Source organism: Lissotriton helveticus, chromosome 8 (assembly GCF_964261635.1).
Source record: "Lissotriton helveticus chromosome 8, aLisHel1.1, whole genome shotgun sequence".
Classification (NCBI taxonomy): domain Eukaryota; kingdom Metazoa; phylum Chordata; class Amphibia; order Caudata; family Salamandridae; genus Lissotriton; species Lissotriton helveticus.
Window position 1 is genome coordinate 1635904554 of NC_136069.1, and position 21539 is coordinate 1635926092.

General features: G+C 47.0%; 1 long non-coding RNA gene and 1 pseudogene across 1 annotated transcript; both read left to right on the forward strand.

The window, feature by feature from the left end:
• LOC144774047 (DBIRD complex subunit ZNF326-like) overlaps window positions 1-21539 on the forward strand; it is a 101047-nt pseudogene that overhangs the window by 54253 nt on the left and 25255 nt on the right.
• LOC144772109 (uncharacterized) lies at window positions 7666-9805 on the forward strand. The gene is made up of 2 exons (XR_013599647.1): window positions 7666-7769; window positions 9618-9805. It is a non-coding gene; the product is annotated as an uncharacterized LOC144772109 (long non-coding RNA).

Here is a 21539-nt window from a genome sequence, read left to right on the forward strand (position 1 = left end):
ACATTTCAGACCGTCCTTCTTTTTTGGTTTTGCTTGACGTGCATTATGCTTAGAGGTTTTTTAACCAGTGTAGTTCTGGGTATCACATTATTTATAGCTATGCTATAATGGTTTTCAAATGTCATGTTGGCAATCCTAATTATACTTCTGCCGTGCCTTAAACTGCCCCTGCATCTTTCAGGAATGCATGGTCAATCAGTTTATGAAGACCTCTCTATGTAAAGCGCAGACTAACCAGACTGAGGCCGCAAAATCACAAGAAAAAGATCTACTGGAAGGTGAAGTTTTTCAAGCTATTTGAACTGCGTCTTTTTGCAGATTGTCAAGATTTGTGGTGCTTGTGGCGGGTTCTCAAATTTTACAATAAGTTAAGGTTGTCCCATTCCCTTTGGCTGCGTTTCCCGAAGTTCTTGAGAATGCACTTGAAGGGTAGAACCACTAAAATATACTTTGGTGAAGTTTCATGCATCCACCATTGCGCTACAAGCCTACTTTTTTGGTATCTAGGTGTTTCTACTGATGATCATATGATAAGTTGAGACTGTACATTGCAGTGCTTGCAGTGTCTATGTTCCTGCTTTACATAGTTCTGTGCAGCAACATGTAAAATCATCTGATCACGCAAAAAGCAAGTTGGTAAGTTTATTTAAATGTCTTACCTCATTGATCTTTGTTTTACTCCATGTATATACAGATTTGTTTCAGTGTTTTGACATCTTGTGTAGTATTTTCTGTTCTTGTGACCTCCCACGATGAGACCTCAAGACCCCCTGTTACATGTTTCTCAGTAGGTTTTATTTGCAGCCCGCAAGCACTATTTTCTTAAAGGGCAGGCAGGATGCGCTCTCCCGCGACAGTTGGTTACTTTTTTTTTAACTAGCATCGCACGCCTCCACACTAAAGATGGCCCGCTTTCGTTTTGTGCCTGGAGAGTGTCCAACGCGGCTATATGCCTCTTAATATACTTTTTTTTTTACCAACTCATCAGCCGCACTTTATTTCAGGTGCTGCCATTGTAACAAATCTAAACCAATAGAAAAAAGTAAGCATGGGCGTAAAATCCGTTACGCTCGCGGATTTTTCGTATTTTCGGGGAATCCGCAATCCGCGAACTCTCGCGGATGCGGCGAGAATACGCAAATCCGCGCGAAGCGGATTTTTTGTTTGTGTTCGCACTGCTCGCGCTGCTCGCGGTCCGCGGCGCGGGCAGGAACAATCTCGCACTAGCGAAAGTACAAAAATTACTTAGTAAAGGAAGTGGCCCAGTCTCCAACTTCCTGTTCCTGTCCAGCAAGCTCCTCCCATAGGGGTGGGGTGAAGGAAGTGCCCCAGTCTCCAACTTCTTGTTCCTGTCCAGCAAGCTCCTCCATTTCCTGGCCACTTTTCGATCATTCTTGACTGGGAAGGATTACTTTTTGTGGTTGCTGCTGGATATTTGGATTTGAGGCCTTTTGGATTACTTTTGGATTCGAATTTTGATTTCACAAAGAAGTAAGTTGATGTTGTTTGTTTGTGGTGATTTTTGTGTGTGTTGTTTTTTTTTTGACTTTTTTGGGGGGAAAATCTGCAAGTTCGCGAGCTGAGGATGTTTTTGCTTGTGTTCGCACTGCTCGTGTCCCGCGCAGCAACAATCTCGCACTCGCGAAATTGTAAAAATTACAATTCTGCTGCACATGAATTGAAAACCACCAGGCTTATTTATGGGTGCATGGATGATACAACTGTTTTGTTGAAATTATTTTTGTTAACATGATTCTGGCCAGGGCATGGATGACATTGGATTGTGCTGATTTTTGTGTGTTTTAGGACTTTTTGGGGTGGTGTTGGGGGCTTGCTATGGGGGTGGGGGCCATTTTATTGTCTGGTCCCGTGAGGGTGGGGGTCTAGGGGCCATTTGTAAGTTGTGTGCTTTGTGCCATAGGCCTGCACCCACTGTGCTCTGATGTCATCCATTATGCCCAGGGGGGCCCAGAATCGGTCTGTTCGCGGATTTTGCGGGTTTTTGCCACGTTCGCGCCGTGAAGCAACAATCTCGCACTCGCGAAATTGTAAAAACTGCAATTTTGCACCGGAAAACCACCAGCAGGCAGCATAAGCCTTCTGAAAATGGATGGATGGCATTGGATTGTGGTGATTTGATTTGTGTTGTGTGTTTTCACTTTTTGGAGTAGGGGTTGGGTGCTGGCTATGTTGGTGGTGGCCATTTTGAGGCATGGTCCTGGCCATGTGGATGGGGGGGTCAAGCGGCCATTTTGAAGGCAGGCAGTGAGCTTTGAGACATAGGCCTGCACCCATTGTGCCTTGCTTTCACCCATTGTGCCCAGGCGGAGTCAGGGGTACATGAAAGCACAACCCTCTGTGTGTGTGCTCTCTTGGATCAATGTTAAATTCCTGTTTCCCAAAAATTTTGCAAATCCTAATTTTGAAAATTCCATATTGTGTGGTGTGCACGTGTGTATTCATAAATGCCTACTTGCTAACTGTTTATTCAAGCGCTACATATGCAACATTTATATTTACTGATGTTCCTCTGTCTTCGTTTGCGTTTAGGTGCACAAAACTACGCATCATCGTTGAGCATCAGTGCCAGGAAGAAGTGCTGCTGCGGCCTGTTGTTCCGACATCTGAAGAAGATGGCTCCAAAAAGAGGTGCCCGTAGGTCCTCTTCCAAGAAAGATGTCTCTACTAAGGAGAAGAAGAAGCAAGTGGCACCACTTACCAAGGCGACTGGTTGCTCAACCAAGACATTTTTTGGGCAACAACAACAAAAAAAACAAAGGCCCACCATGAGTGCTGCACAGGTAGCCTGTTTAGTTGTTGAATCACCAACGACCAGTGATGTTGGATCATCGCAAGAAAGTAGCAGCACGCCATCAACACAGGTTTTAACTCATCTCACAAGTACTATTCAACAACCAAAGCCGCAACAACAACTGCATGGGCTACTAGTACAAGCAGAAGTACATGCGCAAGGAGCTGTCCAAGAAGGAGCTGTCCGAGAAGGAGCTGTCCGAGAAGGAGCTGTCCGAGAAGGAGCTGTCCGAGAAGGAGCTGTCCGAGAAGGAGAAGGCCGAGAAGGAGAAGGCCGAGAAGGAGAAGGCCGAGAAGGAGAAGGCCGAGAAGGAGAAGGCCGAGAAGGAGAGGTCCATGGAGACTTGCAAGTAGAGGTCAGTGAAGATGGCCATGGAGCGGTGCAAGTGCCCACAATGGTTGTTCTTCCAGAAGTAGGGGCACAGGAGGAAATTGACTTTGGAGCCGGGGTATCATGTCAGGAAGACGAAGCCACTCCTCCTGATGATTCATTTTCTCCCAGCTCCCCAGCAAGGAAAAGATCAAGGAGGGTGTGTAGAAGTTCCTCTTCAAGCCCCGCTCCATCAGATGATGATGTGGATCTAGATTGGCAACCATCTCTGACGTCTGAGAGGGAGGCACACCATGAGCTGCGAAAGGTATCACATGGTAAAAGGAAGGGCCCCGGAAAGCTCATACTTATGGATCCGAACGTCGGACTTGATGAAGTGGTGCATTCTGATGTTGTTGAAGAGGATGACAGCAATGACCTAGTCATCACACATGTCAGTCCAGCCACACCGGCCATGCAGCAGACAGACATTTACACCCTATCCCGACGTCATGCTGAGCGTGACCCTGGCGACGTGCCACTGGTAGCACCACCAACGCAGTCAAGTAGTACCACAAGTTCAACAAAACCTACAGCTCCCATATTTTCTCCCCAGAGGGGGACTCCATCCAGCTCGACTCCCTCAAGTAAGGTTGCTGCAATAATTGCACAACCCAGTAGATGTCTGCAAGGCTCATCCACCACTGCTTCATCTGGCATTGGCAGCAGTATCACCTCGTGCGGCAAAACCAGAAGTTTCCAGTCCCCAGTTTGGAACTTTTTTAGTGTCCATGAAAAATATGATAACATAGCCGTTTGTTGCATTTGTAAGACTAGCGTTAGCCGTGGTAAGACTGGTACCAACTATGGAACCGGAGGCCAGATAGGTCATCTTGAAAGAAAGCACGCTGTCGAATGGTTTCCGCACCTAGCAAACGTCAAGGGAAAGCGATCCCAAAGGGCAAGTGGCCAAAATATACCCATAGTAGGTGTTTCATCTGAAGATGATGGGGAGGTAGAAGAAGCGTCAGACATGTGTCCGGTTGCACCCAGTACCCCTTGCAGCACCACACCCTCCGTAACACATAGCAGGCACACTGAGAGTCTGGGAGACACACCAATGCGGAAAATGTAAACACTGATCAGAAGTGGGTCCAAGAAGGCATCAGCATCATCCCGTAAATTTGTCCAGCGCACCATTTCAGCCATGTTCTCCTCAGATGCGCAATTTCAACGCAACCACCCAACTGTACGCCTCTATAACACTAAGCTGGCAAAAATGCTAGCGGTGGACCTTCTCCCTTTTTCGTTTGTCGAAGGTGTGGGTTTCCTTGAACTCGTGGCAACATTGGCCCCTAAATGGAAGGTTCCTAGCCGGTACTATTTTGCCAGGGTTGCTGTTCCAGCACTACACAAAGAGGTGCTTGAGTTGGTGGGGGCAGCTTTGCAGAAGAGTGCTGTTCACACTATACACCTGACAACAGACATGTGGACCAGTTGCCAAGCCCTTGATTACATGTGCATCACTGCACACTGGGTCTCTTTTTCAGGGGTTATTAAACAGATAAATGCAGGTGGTGACTTGGTCGAGATTTTTAAGGGTGCTCGTAAACATGCAACATTAGCCATGTTTGGCATGGAGAAAAGTCATACTGCAGTCAACATTTTGGCTGACTTTAACAAAAAGGTCTTTGAAATGGCTGCGCCCAAGACATTGCAAGGTTGGTTATGTTTCTACAGATAATGGCAGGAATGTAGTTAAGGCCATGGAGGACGGTTTCTATTTCAGAGTGCCGTGTTTGGCGCACTGTATCAACCTTGTTGTGCAAAATTTTTTGAAAAAAGAACTTGCAGTCGACAAAACACTGACCATCTGCAGAAGAATATGCACACATTTCAACCATTCTTTTAAGGCCCGGAAGGAGCTGAGGCGCAAGCAAAATGAACGTAGAATGCCAGTGAAAGCACTTATCCAGGAGGTGGCAACACGTTGGAACTCAACCTTCTACATGCTTGAGCGTCTGCATGAGCTGTTTCCAGTAGTCAATGAGTATTTCTACAACCTGGGTGGTGATACGACAGGAATGATGCTAGCGGTGGAGCAATGGCAGCTAGTTAAAAGCCTGACAGACATGCTTCGGCCTTTTGAGGTCTTCACGCGTGACGTGAGCAGGGAGGACTGTTCTTTGAGCAAAGCTATCCCACTGTTGCTGAAGCTCGAGCACCAAGTCAAGGTGGTGTCTTCACAATTAAAGGACGTTGGAAAGAACGAAGCACATGAGTTGGCGCAGAGATTATTACAACGCCTAGTTAGCAATGAACGGCTTGTAAATATCAAGAAACAACAGCACTACATTTGTGCTACTATTCTGGATCCACGTTACAAAAAGCCATTGTTTGGCAAAGTAATAATTCCTTTTGAAACATCGGATGTTACAGAGTACAAAGGTTGGCTAGCTCAGTCAGCCATTCGTTTTGAAATAGAGCGGAAGGAAACTGTAGGAGAAGACAGTACTACTAGTGAATCAGCAGGCGATCAGGCGTCCCAAAAAAGCACTTCACCATCTGTGCCTGTGGCAGAAGTGAGTGACTTTCCCTCTGAGCCGTTAACCACACCAGCAACCGTATCATCTGCACCAGGCGCATGCGATATGTCTGAAGCGAGTTGGCTAACTCAGCTAGGGTTTCCTGGTCCTAGAAAGGACACAGAAGTGCAAAGTACAGGAATCCGGGAGGACATTCTTTCAATGGTGCAGGCCTATCTGGATGACTCAACAGAGGTCAATATTACAGAGGACCCATTGGCGTATTGGCATGGGAAAAGAAAAATATGGCGAGAGCTCACCAACCTGGCTATCAATTACTTGTCTTGCCCACTCGCAAGCGTGTCTTCAGAACGTGTTTTTAGTTCTGCTGGTGGCATTGTGACTTCCAAAAGGTCCCGCCTCTTGCCCGCAAATGTGGAGCGGCTCACCTTGATAAAGATGAACCAGCACTTCATACCACCAGATTACAGAGTACGAGAATACACGCAGGAAGAAGAGGACACCGCCCTACCCGAGGAAAGTTCTCCTCAGTTACCAGAAGTAACCCCGACTGATGATTTAGCAGAGTATGAGGACGAGTTCTGCTTCCCTGACAGCGAGTTCTGAAAATGACTCAATCATTCATTCATTAATTGTAAATAGTCCTCCTTATTCACTTTTATTCCTGTGTGTCTGTCTTTCTTTAGCAAGTGCTTCATCACATTCCCAACAAAACTGTAATCAAATCAACCAATAAAACAACAAGCCCATCAACAGAACTGTCTTGATTTTGATGCCGCAGCATTCCTCAGGTTCACAACAGTTAGTTGACACGAACTCAGTCCTGGTCGTCTATCCTGAGTCCTCCTCCTCCAGACTCACCCTATCCATTACCCATAATGCTGATGCCTGGATTCTGCACAATGAAGAAACTTACTTAACGTTGACGAGTCCCCCACTGTGAATTCCAGGTGGAGCCAGCCCTCAAACACAAATTACAGGTAAGATAAGCGTTTGGATGGGAGGTAGTATAATGGAGTATTTGGAGAGGCGAGAGAGTGACAGTGGTACTAGCAGCAAAGTCCTAGGGCTCTTGAATTAACAAACTCTGTGACAGGCATTTACTTAGGAAAACATTTGGCCTATTGCACGTGAACGTGTAGGCGTTATATTGCTCGCTTGCCTGTCTCAGGGGTGCTGTCTCTGGGGCTTCTAGGTTTTAGGGTTGTGTCAGCACCGCTACCACATTTCTAATGTTGATTGCTTTTGATTTGCAGAAAATCCACGCCGGGAAACTCCAGTTGTGGCCCTGCTGCAGAACGCGTTAGGACTCTGTGAATTCCAGGTGGAGCCAGCCCTCAAACACAAATTACAGGTAAGATAAGCGTTTGGATGGGAGGTAGTATAATGGAGTATTTGGAGAGGCGAGAGAGTGACAGTGGTACTAGCAGCAAAGTCCTAGGGCTCTTGAATTAACAAACTCTGTGACAGGCATTTACTTAGGAAAACATTTGGCCTATTGCACGTGAACGTGTAGGCGTTATATTGCTCGCTTGCCTGTCTCAGGGGTGCTGTCTCTGGGGCTTCTAGGTTTTAGGGTTGTGTCAGCACCGCTACCACATTTCTAATGTTGATTGCTTTTGATTTGCAGAAAATCCACGCCGGGAAACTCCAGTTGTGGCCCTGCTGCAGAACGCGTTAGGACTCTGTGAATTCCAGGTGGAGCCAGCCCTCAAACACAAATTACAGGTAAGATAAGCGTTTGGATGGGAGGTAGTATAATGGAGTATTTGGAGAGGCGAGAGAGTGACAGTGGTACTAGCAGCAAAGTCCTAGGGCTCTTGAATTAACAAACTCTGTGACAGGCATTTACTTAGGAAAACATTTGGCCTATTGCACGTGAACGTGTAGGCGTTATATTGCTCGCTTGCCTGTCTCAGGGGTGCTGTCTCTGGGGCTTCTAGGTTTTAGGGTTGTGTCAGCACCGCTACCACATTTCTAATGTTGATTGCTTTTGATTTGCAGAAAATCCACGCCGGGAAACTCCAGTTGTGGCCCTGCTGCAGAACGCGTTAGGACTCTGTGAATTCCAGGTGGAGCCAGCCCTCAAACACAAATTACAGGTAAGATAAGCGTTTGGATGGGAGGTAGTATAATGGAGTATTCGGAGAGGCGAGAGAGTGACAGTGGTACTAGCAGCAAAGTCCTAGGGCTCTTGAATTAACAAACTCTGTGACAGGCATTTACTTTGGAAAACATTTGGCCTATTGCACGTGAACCAACACGATGACAGTGTTCAGTTAAATGAAATTACTGCAAAACCACCACCCACCCAGCTCAAAAGTAGTAAAAAAACAGGTATGCTCAGATAAAGTTTGAAAAAGTATATTTATATCCCTAACAAAATAATCTCCCGCAAGACCCTCCCTAACCCCAACAAATAAATAGTCCTCAAAAGTCCCCAAAAAACCCAACTCCCAATTCCCACCCCCCAAAAGTCTCAAAAACAGGGGCAAGGGACACTCTATGGATGCAAGCTGTTAAGTTTGGCCTCCAGGGCATCATGCTTTAGGGCCAGGGCATCATACTTTTCTTGGAGGATGGCTTGATCTAGGCGGAGGCCCTCCACCACATTCTGATATTTGGTCCATTTCTGGACCTCCGCCTCTAGGTCGGACACTCTGCGGAGTGCACGGCGCAAGCGACCTTTAACAGTGCTGCGAGGTGCAGCTTTTGCTGCTCGGCGGTGGCGTCTTCCGGCACGGCTCTGGTTTGCTGGAGCACTGTGCTTACCGGTAGAACGTGGGGTAACAGAGGAGGATGTAGATGTTGTTAGGTTTGATGCACTGGAGTGCGTGTCGTCCCCCTCTAGTTCCACCAGTCGCCGATATTCAGCAACAGTTGCTTCCAGCCTCCGTTGCCGGGCCAGTACAGCCAGCATACTCCTCGTTGGTTTGGAGGTTTTAGTATTGCCAACTACATGAAGAAAGAAAGACATAATCTGTAACCAATGCTCTTTAAGAATATGATTAACACAAAATGATTCAGCAGGAAGTTGTGTCACAGTACAACTAGCAACTAGCCAGGGCAGTACAAAACTATTCAGGCCAGTATCATGGGCGTCCGCAGGGAGGGGCGCTTGAATCACCATTTCCCTTCCCACAACTCACTTGTATCCTTGGTTTGGTGCTCTTTCATATGAAAGAGATCTGGCAGAAGTGAGTGATTTTTCCTCTGAGCCGTTAACCACACCAGCAACCGTATCATCTGCACCAGGCCCAGGCGATATGTCTGTTTCCCTCCCTCTCTCTCTCTCTCTCTCTCTCTCTCTCTCTCTGTCTCACTCTTTCTGTCTCCCTTTGTCTCCCTCTACCTCGCTGTCTCTCTCTCTCTGTCTCCCTCCCTCACCCTCCCTCTGGCTCCCTCCCTCTCTCTCTCTCTCCTTCTGTCTTCCTCTCTCTCTGTCTCTGCCTCCATCTGTCTGTCGGTCCCAGCCTGCTGTAATTACCATATTGTAATTTGTCACTGGGCCACCACTGAATACACATCATATCCTATCTAAGAGTCAGATAGTACCTCCATGATCCAGCTTACCTGTACTCGCCACCGCCACCGTCTCCTTCCTCACAGTCTGTACTTCTTGCTCTTGGTCCGACTCCTCTAGCGCCGCCTCCTCCCCAGATTGACCCTCGGACTCCGAGTCACTGATGACCACCACATCTGAGCTGGCCCCGCCACCAGATGTTCCACCTACAAAGTAGATTTAAGAATGTTAGATTACACCACTCCACTAGTATTTGGTCTATGAATGAAAAAATGTGAAAACAACAGAAAAATTAATTGACTGTCTACTCTAGTCTAAAGTAAAAATGTCCCTCCTTCCAGGGAAAGCTGTTGTCTTGCTTCATTTTTTTTGTCACAATTGTTGAATGCTTGCTTAATTTTAACACACACTATTTTTCTCTGAACAGACAGAAACTGGACTTCTAAGGACAAGAGGAACATCAACTTCAAACCAGGTGAAAGCTCGGCTCGACCACAAGAAATGTGTACCAATCCAGTACTCATCAACTCAGCACCAAGCACTTTTCCATTTCCAACTAACTTTATTTTCATATATGTGTTTACTTAAACTTTTAATAAAGCTTTTAAACTTGAATTGACTCTGTGGTTTTTAGTCCTCCAGAGAGTCCAGACTAGAGTGACTGAGCGAAAAGTTTTGCAATTTTTGCAAGGAGGAGTCTGTGCTGCTGACACTACCAGGTTTATTTATACAGTGTGCCAAACACGCCACTCTGAAATATTATTACTCTGGTCTTTGCTGTCCATAGTTCGGTTTGTGGAGAATTGTCCCTGCAACAGTTGGACTATTGATTTTGCTCCTATCTAAACCCTATTTCGAAACAATTAAATTAGGAATGCTTGGACAACAATAGGTCCTCTATATTTAAATGAAAACTTACTGGGGCCAGCAAAGGAGCACTCGCCGCCCTGGCCTGCATCCTCCTCCTTTGGAGCCACTGCTGCATCAGATTTTTCGGTCCGCTTGCCCCTGGGCGGACCTGACGTACAACATGAAAGAAATAACAGAAAACATTGATGATTGCTGCTTGCCGATGTCCTTGTCAACCAAATCAAACATTTAGAAAGAACAAGAACCTACTATTTCATCCAAAAAGAGGGCTACAAAGGAAGGACTGCACCTGAGCCTCTACTCTAGGGGCAGATTTACAAGCCCCTTGCAGCTCTTTTGCTCCATTCTTGCGTCAATTTTGTGACGCAGCGCCACAAGAGAGGCGCCATGGTGTGGCGTATATTAACAACGTGACGCATATGGGAGATGCATCCCATTCTAAAACCCTGCGCCATTAGGGAGCATTCCATCGCAAGGGAGGGCGTTCCTGCGCAGGAACGCATGCTAAAAGTGGCTATGGGGAATATATACAATTTCAATCAGTCATTTAGGACAATGATGCGTCACTGAAACCCTGCGCCTGCATGAAGCAGACTTACGGCTTGACGCAGCATTGCTGGAGCTGCGCCATCGTTGCAACGCAACTCCATCAAAGAGCCGCCTTTACGGCACCGATGCGTAACGCTTCGGTGACGTTTTGGGACCATGGTGTGCCGCATTGTAAATACGGCGCACCATGGGTGGTGCTGCCGTGCCACACACTTTGCAGGGATGCGCAGGTAATTGCTAATCTGACACTTACGGGCATACTTACGAGTTCTGAGCTGGACACCTCCAGATGTGCACCAGAACAAATACGTAACGCAAAACTAACCTTGCGTCACGGCAGATGCGCCGCTATTACAATGCGGCAAACCCTGGCGCAAGGGTAGGCAGATGCGTGACGCATCTCGTGACGAAATAGGGGCGCATCTCTAGAGTCGCGTCGCGGGCGCAATGCAACTATAGCAGTGCTCAGGGCTGCCCAATACTCTACATACCGCATCAGTCCATACGCCTGCTTCAAGCAAGCAGGCATAAAGAATTGACATAGCAGCGTCGCGGAAGTGCCTGCGTTAAATCTTGTAGATTTCACGCAGGCACTTTTGCGAGGCACACATCTGCCTGACCGGCACCCCCAACCCCCCACTCCCCCCCTGCGTGGGAACGCACCCATTGAGGCGCAGGCCCAGGCATTCACGTGGCGCATCTCCTTAGATGCATCACGTTGTACATGACTCGCAGGGATGCGCCACGTTTACGTCGCTGTGCGTCAGGTAAGGCAGTGTAAACGTGGAACAAGGGGCTTGTAAATCTGCCCCTTTGTGTCTAGCATTACGCAGTTCTGTAAAATACACTCATACTCAGCCCAATTAAATGAACACAAAATACATAACAAATAAGCAGTGGCACCGGCACAGAGAAGGAGAACAGTGCACCTGAAATGCACAGAAGATTTTGAAATATTAATGAAAAAATTGCTACTACTACTCACCAAGACCGGGGACCTCCACTCCCAGCACGTCTAGCAGGTCACGCTCTCGGTCAAGGATGTCGGTCCAGCGGTGGGTGACCTGATTGTAGGTGCGCTGGACCCCGGTGATCTTAAAAAGGGCCCGGCACACCTGCCCCCACCGCTTCCGTCGCTCCTGGCTGTTGGTGTAACCAGCAGCAATCCTGCCGCCTGCCGCGATGGTCCTGGGGAGACGGCGCTGCACGTAAAAAACAAGTGCGCCCACCTCCTCAGGGCTGAAAATCTCCCGGGGCACCACCATTTCCGCCCTCAATCGACCACACGGGAGCCGGGCACGGGCTGCGGTGCCCGTCTTGGGCAGCTTCACAGCTGTCTTGACCATGTTCTGGGCAGGTGTGAGCAGTAAAGAAGAGACAAAATGAAAAAGAATAAGAGTAGGGAAGAAGGAAAGTAAAAGTTTAAAAAAGTAGTTCAAAAGTAAACAAAAGTAGCCTAAAACACAAAAATATAGATCTAGAAAAATACAGGGATAGAAAATAAGTTAAATAGATCAAAAAAATATTAAAACAAGCAAAGGATGGCAGAGATATAGAGAGGATAGAAACACCATACCCAGACACATAGGAATGAATGAAAAACAAGATGGCGGCCCGATCTCGTGCGCGTAAGTAAGTTCGCACGCGATTTCTCTCGCGAACTCGTGCGAACTTGTATTCGCAAGGCGCGAGTCGCGCGAGATTACACTTAGCGGGCGGAAACGGAAATACGTCACGCAAACAAAATGGCGGCGCCCATACTCAACCTTGAGGTAACTCGCACGAGTTCGCGGCCTCCACGGGCCAGTTCGCACTACGACGCGCCCCGCGAATAGGGCGAAATTACCGAAAAACGAGTTTTGCAAAAGCAAAACGAACGAGCAGGTGCAAAAGTTCGAGCTCATCATTTGTAACCATTTACCTGTAGTGCTTCCTGAAGGGGCCCTCCAGAATCCGGTTGCCTACTTGCAACTATTGTGTGACCCTGCTCTGACAGTCACAGAATAGTTACAAGTATGCCATTGCATCCTGTTAAAAAAAATTATTTACATTGCATTTGCAACAAAAAGGAAAGGGAGCAGACAAGCAGGTGCCAGCCTTCATTAATGTCAGTTGGGGCAGGGCAGGTGTTGTTGTTTGCAAAACTTAAAGCACTTAGCAGGTGTTTGTTCACTCAGTGGTCAATCAGAGGGTGTTGTGATGACACTGAGGGTGGCATGGGTGTGCCAGCCAGAGGGTGGCATGGGTGAACCAGAGTGCCAGTGTTGACAGAGGATGGCAGTGCTTTGCTTTGCCCCAATAATGTACACTGGTGAACTAGAGGGTGATGTGATGACACAGAGGGTGACATGGGTGAGCCAGAGGGTGGCATGGGTGACCAAAGAGAGTGCCAGTGGTGACAGAGGGTGGCAGTGATGAAGAAAGCTTAGCAAACAGGCTGGGCACGTAGAAACAACAAGTTTGCTAAACTGGCGACCCGACAAGTAAGTTCGCAATTTGCGAAATAGTACAAAACCCTCGCGAACTTGCAGAAACCCGTGCGAACACACACACCCCCAAAAAATCCGCTAATCCGCGAGAATTCGCGGATTTCGCGTATTTTCGCAATCCGCGAATACGCAAATCTGCAAATTCGCGGATTGCGAATCCGCAAAATCCGCCCATGCTTAGAAAAAAGGTATGCAGCTGCCATTTCTTTCTATATCTTTGCTTTTGAAGCAATTGCAGCTCCTCGTCTTTATCTTACGATGTTTACAGCTAATGCACGAGTGCCTCAAAGGTCTCGTATTTGAGAGAGTTTGATCTATTTGCATTGTAAATGACAATGCTTTTTATTTGTGTTCAGAAAAACTGCCAGAGGTGTTTCTAACCATTCAATCAGACTCGCTGTAACCCGTTGCCTTGCAATCTGCCTTGGAGTCCTGCTCGCCTTGTCTCTTGGCTGTGCTCTTATCCCTTGAGGGTTTCAGGTCACGGCCTGTTTGGTGGGGTTTGATTGCTTGCTTGTGGAGGGAGCGAGATTGCAGGTCATTCCCTAGTAAGAGTCCCTGGTGTTTTTTAAACGCTTCTCTGGCACACCCTGGTGGCAGAGTAGTTTCTAAAGGGTTTCTGTCCACATTGAATGCCTTCTCTTCTAGGTTGCAACCAAGTTATTGTAGTTGAACAAGCAGTATGTGTATAAATTAACGTTTATTTATCTACATTTTTTTTCCAGGCTTACAAGGAACACATAAAAAGGGAGAGCGTACTCACTGCTACAAGTATCCTAAACAATCCAATAGTCAAGTCCTGGTAGGAACAGTATGCAAAGGTAAGATTTTTAGGAGCCAAATCTGAAGACATTTAACGTATTGCCTCAAGTTGAATAATTGCTTGGCCAGTTAAATCAGCAGTCCAACTTTTTCTATGAGAGCTACCACAATGGTGAGTGACCATGCCTTGCAGAATTATTGTTCTGACTACCCAGATGTATGTCACAATTAAAGTTTTACAATCCACTGAAAAAGCTAAAGGTTACAGGGACGTTAGTTTCATTTTTACCCACACAACCATAGAAAATTCAGCACTTAAAGTTTGAATAACTTAAAAAAAAAAACTCGTGGCCTAAAGTTACTTAAGGGCACAAGTTCTAGTTTCTTTCTTCAGATAAGTATAACTGCTGAATTTCTATTGTTTTTTATTTCAAATCTGTTTTTATTTTCAAAACGAGAGGGTTCGTAAGAGATGCATTTGGAACACACCGTTAAGCCTACAACCCAGGGTAGGGCCGGCCGCGTAGTTGTATTCTAGTACTAGGGCCTAATCGCTCACACGAGATGGAATATTTGACACAGCGTTCTGCCTACAACCTCACTGGGACCGGCCGCGTATGATGTCGTAAGCGTTGGCAAATATCAGATACTGTAGATAGTCCATTTGACCAGTTCATTCATAAAAGATAACCCATTAACTAGTCCAACAGGTAAAAGGTAGCCCAACGGGGCTCTCAGGTCTTCACAACGTTGAGAGTCTGAGAAGGGAGCGAAAGGAACAGGAAAGGATAAAAGTGTATTAGAGAGGAAAGGAATAGAGTGTAGTGGAGGAGAGTGAGGCGCGCGTCATGAAGGGGACCTACGGGAAGAAGGTTGCAGCACACCGCCTATGTTGCCAAGGTGTCTAAGGCAGCAGTCTAGCGGGATTGGGCGGGGTCACAGCATCATCAAAGAGGCACAGGGTCCTAAGCCTGGTGGGCATGTGTCGCGCATGTGTTATGTTGCAGAGGTAGCTAAACAAGAGTTTCCAGACAGCCCCAAAGCGTGTGTCGCGTGCTTGCAAACGTGCTGTGAGAAATTCCATTGTTATAACATGCCAAAGTTTCACAAACCAGGTGGCTATGGGGGGGGCTTTGGTCCTCTTCCAGTATAGGGCTACGAGCTGCCTGGCTGCTCCCAGCATCTGGAGCGTCAGGATCCAGCCGCTGCGTGTAAGCGCCTTTAGACCGGCAGGTCTAATGCTGAGTAAGATCGTGCTCACGTCTTCAGGCAGAGGAAACCCCATGACCCCTTTTATGTGGCTAAGAACTTCCTTCCAAAAGACAGACAACACTGGGCATCCCCACCATATATGCACAAGGTCCCCTGTTGCAGATCGACACCTCCAGCACGTGGGGGAGACCGCGGGGAACATCTTATGGAGACGCTGAGGAGTGTAGTACCACTGGGTCAAGAGTTTGTAAGCGTTCTACCTCTGCGGGATGCTCTGATGTATCTTAGGTATATCTCGCCAGAGCCGTTCCCACTGTGGGGGTCCGATGTCCGCGCCAATCGCCAGTTGCCATTGACGTTGATATGTATGAGATGGCGTGCTCGTCGGGTGTTGCAGGATGTGATAAATCTTGGATACCAATCCCTTCAACCCTCCAAGGGAGCGTGCTAGTTTTTCGAAGGGGGTAAAGTCTTGCGTGGCTGCCTGTGACATCCCCTCTTCCGAGAGCCAGTGTCTGATCTGAGCATACTGCAATCTTGTCTCCCGTGGTACACGAAACTCTTCCCGGCAATGCTCAAATGTTTTAAGTGTGGCCACGTCATACAGGTCACATATTACCCTACAATCACCCTGTGTCCATTTGTCAAAGGCGCGGGATTTGTGGGCTGGTGGAAACTGCAGGTTCCCGACTATGGGGGTGTGCGGGAATGGGAACGTGGTGAGGCCCCTGGACACAGCCACCCTGTCCCATATATCAATACCGTCTTCGTGGGTGTCGCCATATAAGCACTTCTGGAACGAACCGCGCGGTGCAACCATGGTAGGTCCCAGATGGTTCGCCCCGTCACCGCTCGGTCCATGTGCGTAGTGTTTCTGTGCACTTTTCTCTCTGCTGATCAGGGGTAAAGTGCAACTGTTCCTGTGGTAAATTGTGCTATGGATTGGTGTTTCCAGGATTGGGTATTTGATTTACTTGTTAGTTCATAGTAAAGTAAATGCTACTAGTGGGCCTGCAGCACTGATTGTGCCACCCAAGTGAGTAGTCCTAAAAAGGTAACTCAGACCTGCCATTGCAGAGTCAGTGCACATTTTGTAATTGCCATGTCGATTTGGGGAGTGCACCCACTTGCCAGGCCCTAAACCTTCCCTTTTCTACATGTCAGTCACCCCTAAGGTAGGCCCAAGGTACCCCTGTGGGCAGGGTGCAGTGTATGTGAAAGGTAGGACATGCCCTGGTGTGTGTGGCATGTCCTGATAGTGAATTACAGCCCATTTCGTTTTTCACTTTTGCAAGGCTACCTGTTTCCCATAGGACAGAATGGGAAGTTTGTTTATAACATCTTATAAACATAACTGGCCCTGGGAACTAGGTGGGAAAATAAAGTTTAGTATGCCTAAACTCCGAGTCTAAAGATGTATCTTTTAGTGAAGGTGATTTTTACATGAAAATACCACTTTTAGAAAGTAGGTATTTCTTGCCCAGTCATCCCATGTGCCTCTGCTGGAATGTGGATGGGTTTTGGACGACAGAAGGCTGGGGAGCAGGAGTGGCTCCAGATAGTCTATGTAGGGTCAGGAAAGGGCTGAATAGACGAGGGATGCAATGGGGAAAGGGGGAGGAGATTTCCTTGTACCTCAAAGGGCCTGGTCTGCCTCTGACAATGCCGTCCTCACCTCCTGCCAGGAAATCACACCAGAGAAGGCAGAACTGGTTCTGGTTGGGCACATACACTCTCTGCCGAAGAGATCAAAGGATTTTGGGATATATTGAATTTATTTATTAACTGTACAATTAAAATCATTACAATAAAAAAGCATAAAAACAAGATAAAAGATAAAAGAATGGTCACAGTAAAAATATAGGGGCTACTGATATGCATTTTTTGTTCATGTACTATATCCCCTCCCCGCAGCACCCACTCGATCAGCCAGCACCGGGTCATTGGCATGAGTCCTTGCACAGAGTTTGTAAGACACCTGGGTAAACCTTGGCGGTTTTCTACTTCGGCAGTCTGTAGGTCATTCTCTTTGGCCCTTCCATTTAGATATAAATATTGGGGCCCAAACCCCTTGATTTTAGAACTCTTTTGGATCAAGAAGACTGGCAAGAAGAAGAGCTGTAGAAGCTGTGAGGAGGGACTTCCACTTTGCTGTGTGCTTTGCTGTGTTGACCTGCAGTGGCTGCTTCTGCCTTGGGCAGTGAAAGGACTGGACTGAACTTTCTGCAATCTACTTTTGGGAGTTTCTCTAAGGGCTTGAGGTAGAGCTTGTCCCCTGTTCAAGAAGTCTCAGGAACACCAAAGACGTCAGCCTCTTCTGCCCTCAGCACTGCAGACTTTGTGTTTTGTGCTCGAACAGAAGAAAAGCAACTCGATGACGTCGACAACGCCGCTGCTGACTCCGTGTCCTGAAGGCACCGCAGAGGGCACTGCAGAGGGCATCGCCGTAATGCCGCACCACGACCCTGGTCCTACCCACACCACCTGCTGATGCTGCCACCGAGCCGCTGTTTGCACTGCGACCTGTGGGCACCCCACTCCGCACCGCTTCGCTTTACGATGACGCCTTTGCACTGCATAGGGCACCACCGTAACACCGCACCGCAACCCTGGTCTCACCGACGATGCCGCCACCAAGCTGTTTCTCGCACCGCGACCTGTGGACACTGCACTCTGCACCACCTTGATTCACGACGATGCCCTGGTATCCCCGACGCTGCAGCTCCACGTCGAAATCGACGCTGCTGCTTGCACCATGGTTCGAGGGCACCGCTCGTAAAGTTACACAACGAATCGCCCTCATCCCACACCGCAGCCTTGGCCTGTCGATGCCGGCGCCACCGACTCCAGTTCGTCAGCCAGCGACATCGCTTCAGCAAAGATGATGCCACTGCTTGCACCGTGACCTGCCAACACCATGACGAGCACCGCCTTCATCTCGCACCAGGACCCTGGTCTCACCGACGCAGCTATCTGACGCTGCCATCAAGTCACTGCTCGCACCACGACCTGAGGGCACTGCACGCCACACGGCTGCACTTCATACCGCAGCATACGACGCCTGCTGATGCCAGCGCTCCTGACTCCATCAGAGAGGACATCGACCTGCAACGCGTGTGACTTCGAGGGCCCCGACGACTCCTGCACCGATCTCTGGAACCAACGCCTGCGGATGCCGTGTTTTCAGAAGCTCAATGAGAGGTCATTGACGCCCTGCATTTCTAAAAGGTACTGTTTGCTGGTCTTCCCGATATCATAGCTGGCCGGAACTGTTTGGATTTGTTTGCTCACGACGCCGTGATAGCCCCGGACGGAGCTATCGACATCAAGGAACTATTGTTGAAGCATATTTTGATAAGTGAAGATTTTGAAGTACTGTATTGTGGATTTTTATCATTTTTGTTCTTGTCTTAAGTATATAAAATTACCGGATATTTTTCTAAACTGGTGTGGTGTCCTTTTGTAGTGTTTACACTATGTGCAAATGCTTTACACACTACCTCTAAGATAAGCCTGACTGCTCGTGCCAAGCTAGCATGGGGGTGAGCAATGGATATTTTAGAAGTGTAACTCCCTTATCCTGACTTGGAAGAAGGGTGCCTATTTGGACAAAGGTGCAAACCCTTGCCAACCAGAGACCCCTATTTCTAACACATAGCAATGGAAATCTTTCACTCCACACACTCATCCCCTATGAGGGTATCTTGTGTCTTTGCAATGGGAATCTTTCTCCACACACATTTATCCCATATGAGGGCATCTTGTGTTTTAGCAATGGGAATCTTTCACCACAAACACACTCATCCCCTATGAGGGCATATTGTGTCTTTGCAATGTGAATCTTTCAAACTCACACACTCATCCCCTATGAGGGCATCGTGTGTCTTTGCAATGGGAATCTTTCACCCCACACACTCATCCCCTATAAGTGCATCTTGTGTCTTAGCAATGGGACTCTTTCACCACACACACACTCATCCCTTGAGGGCATATTGTGTCTTAGCAATGGGAATCTTTCTCCCCACACACTCCTCCCCTATGAGGGCAGCTTGTGTCTTAGCAATGGGAATCTTTTAAAAACACACACTCACCCCCATGAGGGCATCTTGTGTCTCCCCACACATTCATCCCCTATGAGGGCAGCTTGTGTCTTAGCAATGGGAATCTTTTAAACACACACACTCACCCCCATGAGGGCATCTTGTGTCTCCCCACACATTCATCCCCTATGAGGGCAGCTTATGGGAATCTTTTAAACACACACACTCACCCCCATGAGGGCATCTTGTGTCTCCCCACACACTCATTCCCTATGAGGGCATCTTGTGTTTTAGAAATGGGGATCTTTCACCCCACACGCTCATCCCCTTATGAGGGAATTTTGTGTTTTAGCAATGGGAATCGTTCACCCCACACACGCATCCCCTGTAAGGGAATCTTTTTCTATCACAAAGGATGTCCTTCAACACACTCATCCCCTTTGACTTTTAAGACACCCAAGCAGTGCAGCTCGTTCATTTCCTTCTTAAATAACAATGAGTCGTTTTTGTCACTAACAACAGTTTCAACACATATGGTGCCATTGACCAAAGGTCCAAAATTAATGTATACATTTAGATCTCTGTAAAAACTGTAGAACTTGAAAATTTAAAAGTGATAAAATGTCAGCAGAATCTGACATCACCTGTCGAACATACTTTATCTTGTAAACAAAATTAACCATGAAGAGTGACAAAAATATGCATCAGCACCGACCCCATAAGCTATTAAAGTTAAAAGAAAACATGATCACTTTTTTTCTGCAATTAGGAGGAGTGTTACCCTCCCAAAAATAGGAACTGCATATTTTCCCCATAGTTTACTAGTGAGTCACAAACGGAAATAAGTGTGGCTCTCATTCATCTTATCAAATAGCGAAGCCAGTACAAATTGTTTTGTCACCTTCAGAGCAACATTTCATTACAATTTCTTTAGCACTGTAGAGTTCTAAAAGTTGTGCCCTCAGATGCACATATGGTGAAGTCAATATCCAAATCAAGCAGTAAATCGACAGGCATGCGCCTCCACTTAAAATGTTCTTGAAGAATAATTATCTCTACACGATAATGAGTATTTTTATCATCTTTGCCTGTCATGAAATGAAATATCTTCTAGGCTTGGGCTGCTGATGGGCTGGTGGAATGCATTTGAATGCTTCCGAGAAACAACGTCATGGCGCAGACAGACGCAGGTTCACTTCCCGACATTTGCAGCTACAAGTACACCAGTAATTCTTTGGGAAAATGGGAGGTGAGGACATGCACCAATATAGAAAACTGCAGTTGTCTCCCGCTCAGACCTGCCAGTTGTAAATGGCACTGGTGTGGTCAACAGTTCGTCCAAGGCAGTGCTGACCCCCCTATGCTTTCTTCTTAGCAGCATTTTCTTTTCCTTATATGTTACTGGACCTTCCACACATGAGTTCTATATTCTCGTCGCCAATATTGTGATGCAGGTTGGCGTGTAGAAATACGCAAACAAAGTCAGTAGATTAGGAGTGGGTTCATTGTAAATTATATGGATACATAAATGACCCTGCTTGGATCAGATGTCATTAGATGCTTAGACCTGGCATGTCTGGCTCATCCACCTTCCAGGGAACCCTCATAACCCGGATGATATAATTGGGTAACCTGACAAGCAGAATACCACAACTATGTATTTAGATATTTATAAATAAAGATAAAAAAGACAGACAGGCAAGAAAGAGACACCTAATAGAGAGAGGAAAACAAGTGAAAAAGACAGGAGGGTTATAAAGAGAGGAGAAAGATAGTGGGGCCATGTGTGAAAGAGAGATTGAGACAGATGAAGAAGATACAACTGAGAGAGGGATGAGATTTATGATAAAGGGATAGCACGGCTAGGAAGAGAACTGATGGAATAATGGAAAAGGCATATGAGAGAGAGGAGAGAAAGAGTCATGGACATGTAAGAAGGATTTCACCGAGAGGAACCAGAGCATGCAAGTGACATAGGTGATAAAGAGACAGTTAGATAAGAATGAGAAAAACCACTTAAAAAGAGAGTGGTGAAAGAAAGCGATATTTGAAAAAGAGACAGCTGAGAAAGCGGGAAAAAGGTGAAGATGGGGCGATAATACTATACAAGTAAATGAGTATAAGTGGAACAGCTGAATTGAAGAGATGTAGACAATTTAGAGAGGTGATAGAGACAGGCAGGTGAGAACGAGACACCTGTGAGAAGTGTAAGGGGGTGATAGAAGAGAAAGAGACACATAAGAGAGGGGTGAGAAGGAAATAGGTAAGAGATACATGTTAGAATTATGTAAAATAACACAAGCATGAAAAGGAGCTGGCAGAAAGAGGGAGATGGGTGCGAGAGAAACAATAAAGATAAAGACAGGTGAGAAAGAGACAGCTGAAAGTAAAGTATGGTAGATTGGAATGGAGTGGGTTAGACTGAAG